General features: G+C 31.8%; 1 long non-coding RNA gene across 1 annotated transcript; it reads right to left on the bottom strand.

Annotated features, from left to right (window-relative positions):
• Nucleotides 1–5,596: 5,596 nt before the first annotated feature.
• LOC122293950 lies at nucleotides 5,597–7,944 on the bottom strand. The gene is made up of 2 exons (XR_006237410.1): nucleotides 7,821–7,944; nucleotides 5,597–6,044 (listed from the first exon to the last, which is right to left on the bottom strand). It is a non-coding gene; the product is annotated as an uncharacterized LOC122293950 (long non-coding RNA).
• Between the last annotated feature and the right edge of the window lie 533 nt (nucleotides 7,945–8,477).

Raw genomic sequence — 8,477 nt, 5'->3', positions numbered from 1 at the left:
ACAATTGATGGGTTTGAATAGGAATGAAGTTCAATATTAGTGAAATATGAGCTAGGAGATAATACTTGGATGTAAAATATTTATAATCGATGGAAGAAGTGGGTTCTGACTTACTTGCGTTCATAGCTAGGATATGAAAGAGTCTAACTTTAAAATAAAAACCTGCTCTATAAGTTAAACGATAGTTGCAATGGAAATTATAAACTTAATCAAAAATGCTTTTTACAAAAATACCATTTCCTACATTACATAAAACCCGCATAGGCTTCAGTCACTGTTCCCTTGGGCCATGTCTGTCCTGTCGCTTCTTCCTCACTTCGTCCTTGAGAGGGGAAGGCACAAACAGAAAAACTAAGTGAGTCAAATAATCAGTAAGCATTACTTCGTACAGTCAAAATATAATAACATAAGTTTTCATTCATGCATTCCCATTCATCTACATACTTTACCTAAAACACACATTTTATTGAATACAATAAAAGGTTGGATTTTTCTTTGAAAATAGTTTTCCTTTCATAAAACATTCTCATACCTTATATATTCATTCATAAAGGGCTACATAATCACACAACATTCATTTTAACTGTTATCATTTTTCTGTTGCCGATACACACTGTTATGCCCGATGTGTTGACGTTAGCAATCTTTTTAACCCGGATTTCATCCATGGCCACATGTTGGAAATCCCTTTTAGTTAGGGGGTAGCACTAGATGCATTACCAGTACTACTTACCCGACATTACAATCTGTCTAGTCCTTTAGTACCATCATTCATTCAGTCATGGCCATTATTTATTTTCATACATTGAAACATTCAATCATTTCCTTTCATTCATTGGGTCCTTTCAAAACTGTAAAGGTAAAAATTGGCTAGGATTAGATGAGTAAATGATAAGGCTTATCTTATCATATTATTTTTTATTGTTGGATGAATGTAAAAATAATTATTGATTTGTATCTAAACAATGCTGAGTCTATCTAGAAGTTTTAGGAGTTGTTTAGATAAGTCCTTGAAGTCAAAATCGAGTTCTGATAGTGTTGCACTTATCCAGAAGAAAACTGAATAGAGTTTAGTCTATAACAAAAGAAGTTATCACAAAATGTTAGCAGTCCATCGGGGACGCATTTTCGCGTCTGTTGCTAACCGTCATCAGAGTCCTACTGTGACTAGAACTCTTTCCAGACTTTCTATTTAAAGGGATTTAGTTTTGTATCTTCTCAAGGACTTTGTGTAACAGCCCGCTAGAAATTCAATTGTGGAATTTCTTTTGACCTTAAGAACCTCGTGAAAATTCCGTAAGTTTACACGAATCGACTAATCGCATAGGTTTTAGCCTGTCAACATAGTTAGTGTTATCACTCACTATGGTGCCAGAAATGCGATTTTAATTATTTGAGATAGTTAGAAGTGTCAGAATACATTATAGTCTACACCACTAGGCTTAATTGAATATTTAGGATTTTTCAGTACTAAGTTTATTACGTTTATTTTTGGAGTGAATAGTAATCTCGGTAAACGTACTAAATGCAGTGTTTTCAAAATCACAGTGTGAAATGTCTAAATTAGGTTAGCGAAATTTTATTTGGATACTTGGCAAGATCTTAACCACACATAATGAATAGTATTAGATACTTAGCACAAAGAGAAACCATTAGATGGAATTGTGAAGGAAATCAAGGTGTGAGATCATGACACCTAAGCAAAATACACATTTGGAAAATATCTTAAGAACATAGATTTAAAATACACATGGAAAGATTTTAACCACCTTACTCTTCCAAGTCTACTCCACATTTAGAAAATATTTTGAACTAATTTCGTGGATATTATTGGGTAAAAATATCTTGAGTTGATTTTTGTAGATATTATTAGGTAAGAGAGTCCTACACTCCACTCTCACTCCGGTAAGAGAGTCCTACACTTAACTCTCACTTCGGGTAAGAGAGTCCTACACTTAACTCTCACTCCAGCCTCATCTCTTCCATATCTTATCCACAAATATCTCCAGCCATCCCTCCCCACGAAATTATCTTCATTTATGCTTTCCATTGAAAGAATACCAAACACTCTCTCTCGGACAGCTTTTAGGAGTTCTTTTGCACACCCATTTCGAAGCTTTTGTAAGTGTTTTATCATAAAGTCTCATTCATATAAGTTGTTCCTCTTTGAGTCTAGTTTCCGTAGATGTATTTTTCGTATTATTACATGGTCATTTGGTCGGTCAAAAGTATTTTTAACAATAGAAAGGTCATTCTGGGCGTGAATCTAGAGAGTATGTTATAGTTTGGAGTTTTTGACCAAACTAATGGATAGATATTGGTCCGAAATTTTTATGGAGTATTGTTAACATGTATATATGACTATTGGTTGAGGATTTTTGCATGATTAAAGGTTTTGATGAAAGATTTTCTTAGATTTAGAAACTTAGAAACTGGAAGAGGAAAAACAGTTTCTGTTTTGAGAAAGTTTAACTCTTTGGTAGTCTAAACCTATTCTAATGACTTTGATAATTTTATTGGAGGATCCTAAATATCTTATATACATGTTATATTATTATTTTGAAGATATTTGATGTTAGTTTCAAAGATATGAAATTTTATGCAAAGAGATATTCAGATAAGCCAAAGTGTGGATATTCTTGGCTAAATTTATGTTTTGATTAATTTCTAACCATGTGATCTTGAATTAGAAGCTTGTATATGTTTTAGGACATCTTTTTAAACCATGTAATGGTTTTGTTTGAAAATCATATATTTATAAGTCATAGGTCAAGAGATTTATCAAAACTAGTTGAGGAAAAAGTTTCTGTTTTTGGACTAAGTGTAAAACCAAAAACTCCAAATTTTATTTTGTGATTTTGGTGACTTTAGTTTGATGATTTAAAGCATGGTTGATGTTAGGATGATATTATGAATATGTTAGAAGTAAGATTTGATTTTTGAAATTCTTGGAGATGTTTTGATTTAAGGTCAAAACTTGTGATTCAAGTGCTTGGATCTTTTTACAAAAAAGTTTGGTGTTGATTATTAGCTTTTTCTAAATGGATGTTTTAAGTATGGTTTTGAACTTAGGATTGGAAGATGTTTGTTGCCAAATTTTGGTTTAAGCATGAGTTTTGAAGTTGGAAGGAATTGCAACAAAAATCAAGGGAAATGGCCTATGGATGTTTCGGCCATAGTGTGTTCTTCATAGTTGTGTTTTGTTTTAAATTTTTCTGAGTTGATATTTAAGTTTAGGACAAAATTTACATGAGGAATGTAAATTTTAGAAACTTTTGGAGTTAGTATGCAAAATCCTTAAGTTATGGGTAAAACGGTCATTTTTTCCACATGTAGAGAGTAAAATGAAAATTTTACTCTTTAAGTTAGTATTTTCCATATTTCAAATATTTAGTGATTTAGTTCTAACTTTTAGAATCACTAATTACAGTTCCTCGTGGTCGCACTTAAAGTTTTATAAGAAACGCGGAGATCGAGGTAAGTTAGCTTTTAACTTACTAGCAGTCTACTGTGTATGTGTGCTAAGTAAAGGAACTATAGTGTATGTATGTATGTTATCATATATGTCATGCCATGCCAAGTTATCATGTAATTATCTATTATACAGAATTTATTCTGTCATCAATTTTTATCTGTTACATAATATATTCTGTCATGTATTATTGTACATTACAAGTATGTTATGTTAAATATGTTGTCTATTATATGTTATGCCATGTTACGAAATGTTTCTATTTCAAGTTGGTCATGTATTTCAAGTTATGTTACGTCAGGGCTCCAATCCTTTAGTTTTCTAGTCACGTTTCATCTTGAGTACATACAGTTTGTGTAGAATACATGGGGCCACAACAACTGTGGAGTATGTATTTAACTACAATTGTGATGCGTAAAATACATGGGGCCACAACAACTGTGGAGTATGTATTTTTCATGTTAAGTCAAGTTTGTGTAGAATACATGGGGCCACAACAACTGTGGAGTATGTATTTTTAATGTTAAGTCAAGTTTGTGTAGAATACATGGGTCCACAACAACTGTGGAGTATGTATTTACACGTAGAATACATGGGGCCACAACAACTGTGGAGTATGTATTTTTCATGTTAATTCAAGTTTCAGAGCAAGTTTATGCTAAGTCAAGTTCAGTTCATGTTTCAATTTAAGTTATGTCAATTATGCTATGTTGTACGCTAAGTTATTCTTTAATTACTTATTAATTTGATTATGCATTTATGCTTTTACTGTCATCCATGCATCATTAGTCTGTGTGGAAGTTTTTTATTAACTTGCTGAGATTTGTAATCAAATCTCACTGTGGTAGTCCCAACTACCATTCCTCCCGAATGGTAGATCTTGTTACAGGACCTGAAAGAGGACCAGGAGCTGACCAACTAGACACAGTCGACTGAACAACGGTGCGTCGTTAATGTTAATATAGTAGTTAAATTACTACTTGTACGATGGAGTTGCATCTCCAGTACTTTTGGATCATAACTATTTTGGAATAGTGCTGTGATCTTAGTTATTCAATGGATCTTTATGTATGAAGTATGTTTTAAGTATTGGGATATTTTCAGTTTGGTGCATAGTATTGCTAAAGAAAAAAATTATCCGCTGCGAATATTGCATAATGTTAGATGCATGTTAGGATTATTGCATCTTATATGTCATGAACGGGGGCAGGTAACCTTGTGTTGCATGTCTCGACGCTTCAAATGTTCGTCCGATCCCAAACGGAATTTGGGGGCGTCACACTTTGAGCCACGAATTTTGGAAAGGATATTCTGAGCATTTATGAGAGAAAATTCACTTGAGAATTTTCATGGGATTTTTCATATCTTCTTGAGTGTGATCATGCTTTGAGGATAAAGCAACATCGATTGGATTTCAACCTCTGGAGTTCCAAAAGGGAAGTCAACATTTAAAGATCGCCAGAAGTTTTGGCTGCTACTGCGGTAGAAGACAAACGAGTCGTTTGTCTAGGCAAGTAAGAGAGTCGAATTGCAAAGGTTTTGTAATTGATTATTGCTTGTAATTGTTCTTCAAATAATAAGACTGACTTTCCTGGTATTGGCTATCCCGTAGGGTTTTACCTTTAAAGAGTTCTTTAAAGAGTTTCCCTTCGTAACCAATCCTTGTATCTCGCAAGTTTGATTATTTATTTTAAAGTATTTGATTCGTTTCATAATCTTGATAATTGAGATCTAACTTATTTATTCAAGAAAATTGGTAGAAAATTTCATGATTTTACAGGGGTACGTTGGGAATTTTAAAAACTATAAAAAAAATTAAAATAAAATAAAATAAAATAAATAAAAACTCAATTGTATTGTAGTGTCATGTAGAAATCAATCAAGTGTTTGATCATCCTCCAATTTGGTACACTTTATTTATTTATTTTAATTCTGATCTATTCGACCATATAATTAATTATGATGAGAGTCCCAGTACTCAATAATAATAATATTAATAAGATAGATGGCCGGTAACATGATATCAACGGACGTAAGTACGTACGGTACTTATAACATACGAGAAAGCAATTATTAATTAAGCATAAACGACGTTAATAGACATCCGCTGAATATAGATGATTATAAACATAGAAACACACTTGCATGCATGCATGCGTTTTGAAATTAAATACCAAACCAAGCTAGCTAGCTAGCTAGTACGTACGTACACAGTGCATTAACACCAAGCAACAAACATACAGACTAATTAGTTAGTACATACGATCAAAGTGATCTAATGACCATCTCCTCATTATTTATTAATATATTTTATTATATGGAGATGGTCACATTTAGTGATCATATCATGATCTCTCTGATCATCATGTACTATATATATATATGTTACTTCTTATCCTCCAGAGTTTTGAGGGCTTTGAGCACGTCTTCCAGCATTTTCACTATTGGGGCCAGCGATTTTTGTTTTCCTATCTGATCATTAAGCTCTTTCAGAGTGTCTTGAGTACTGGAAATGTTTGGGAGACCACCCGTTGGATTGGGATTGCTTGGCATTTCCCCCCTTCCGCCAAGACTGGAAATCCAAAGATTAAACAATGTATCATATTGTAGATAAAATTTCACATATCGAGTTGATTTTGTATATACAGGTTAACCCTATCGCACCTAAAAATTGGTCAAACTACGTACTGCTTAAAGCTAATGATCATATATAACCAGACCGCATAGGTTAATTAATCTGACAAATTACCACGACCAAAAATATAGAGCTATACATGTATATATATACCCAATATTTGTATAGATCCACCGACTGAGAATGTCTATAAAAAGATATTCACGTTGTTTTGAAACTACTAATTAATTAACAAATACATCAATGTTAAAGAACGAACCGGTAATTATGGATGAATATATAGAAGGTTGGTACCAGCTAACTGCATTATCAATTCAACAATATAAATTACTAATAAAAATCACTCATACGATTAGATGCTGAGATAAATTGAGTTGAGTTGTAAGTAATAATATTTTGTGGGTCTCATTAAGAAAAAAATAATAATACTCACCCAAGTCGCACACATGTATAGTTTAGCCTCAGACAATTTACTTAGAATTGTAAAATGACAGTGCAACGCATGCAATTAATATTATGATCAAATGTATAAGTTATAATATTATAACTTATACATATCATAAACTGTTATGATCAAATGTGATGCATTTTTCATAAGGTACATACAATAGATATATTACAATTAATCACACTAATTGTATCAATCCCATTCATGCATGTACAACAAATACAAGTTTTCACTTTTTTCAATTGTTTTTCATTCTTTCTCATAAAAATACAATTGAAAATAAAAATGCAATTGAATAATTAAAGAAAAAACAACACAACAAAAATAGTTGAACGATATTAAGATGTGAAAATCAAGATAGTCAAATTAATAACGTATCTAAATAACAAAGCAAGCAATAGCTATATATAATATATCTTTTTTTTTCTTTTTTCTTTTTTTTTTATATAAGAAATAGACTTCATTTCATTCGATCCATAAAAGAAGTTACATCTGTGACTCAAGTTACAAGCCAACTATCATCTATTGTAAGCTTTCCCGTAAACAAAATATTTGCGATGGACGTTGTCTAAACTTCATGAAAACTCTCAAAAAGAGAGTATCATTCTCTGTATAAAACAGAAGAAAAACCCCTACATCAAAACTCCATCCTCCAAAGGAGTAGAAGTGAGCAACACACCTATCCTCCTAAAACGGAGGAGGGAGGAATATATATATATATATATATATATATATAAGATATCTATATATGAAAAACATGAGGGATCATGGCTTCATAAAACATTATAGCTTCAAAAAAATTAAAATATAAAAAGGGTGGGAAAGAGGAGGAAGATTAATAAGGAGAGGAGGGAAATCCGAGAGATCTAGAGATCGTTGAGAAAAAAAAAATGGAGCATTATTTGAGACTTAAGAGCTAAAACCAATTTTTAGAAAAGAATATTTGATTTTTTATTAATAGAAACTGTTTTTCATTTGCTGACTTTTTCATACACATTCAAACGCCAAAAAATCTTGAAAATTATTCATGAAAATTGTTTTATGATGAAACAGATGCAGCTAGCTTTTACATACAAGCTGTTACAACACAAAAGCTTAGGTGACGAAATAGCATTTTTCTTTATAATATATAATTACGACCAAATTATTGAAAGTTAAACTTCACCACACTATAAACAGAACATATTTGCTAAATTAAAAAAGAGAAAAGTAAAAAAAAAAATAAGCTGAATATATTTGCTCCGAAAAGAGGTCGAAGTAATTACGCATCGGCCATGTTGTCCAAATCTGCAGCGTGTCTAAAACCTTGTAGTAGTGCTCAAGATCGAGATTTTGAATTACTACGTAACGTAAAGGATAGTACTATATATATACAGATATTTATAGTACTTAATTTCACAACTACTACGAGGTGCATAATGCATATTACAGTTGGTGAGAAAGTTATGATCAAATTATATCATTTCACCTACTCACTTGATTTCATTAGCATAAAAAGTAATAGTATTAACAATGATTTTTCTTTATGCAGGCATTACATAGATGCTTTATGCAAAGAGCATTAATGAGATTAACGTATGTTGGAGTTCTTTCACCTGCTGATCCGAATTTGCATGCAGAATTCGCGTTATGCATAGTAGATTTTGAGGTATACATCTATTAATATCATTTCCCCAACTCATTTAGGCTCATTCCAAAATTACATTATGTATGGTAGTAATCATGACAGCAATAATGATAGTAATAGCATTAATGATTCTTCCTCTTTCTTATTTTATTTTATTTTATTTTTATTTTTTTGCATGATACGTTGGTGAGATACGCATCTAGTTATAAAATCATTTCACATTAATAAGGTAGGCATTTAAGATTCTATTTGGATATAAAGAGTATCTCAGATAATCTATAAACAATAGTAAAAG

Source organism: Carya illinoinensis, chromosome 14, assembly GCF_018687715.1.
Source record: "Carya illinoinensis cultivar Pawnee chromosome 14, C.illinoinensisPawnee_v1, whole genome shotgun sequence".
Classification (NCBI taxonomy): domain Eukaryota; kingdom Viridiplantae; phylum Streptophyta; class Magnoliopsida; order Fagales; family Juglandaceae; genus Carya; species Carya illinoinensis.
The sequence above is the reverse complement of the archived record's forward strand: the minus strand, read 5'-3'. Positions and strand labels throughout refer to the sequence as shown.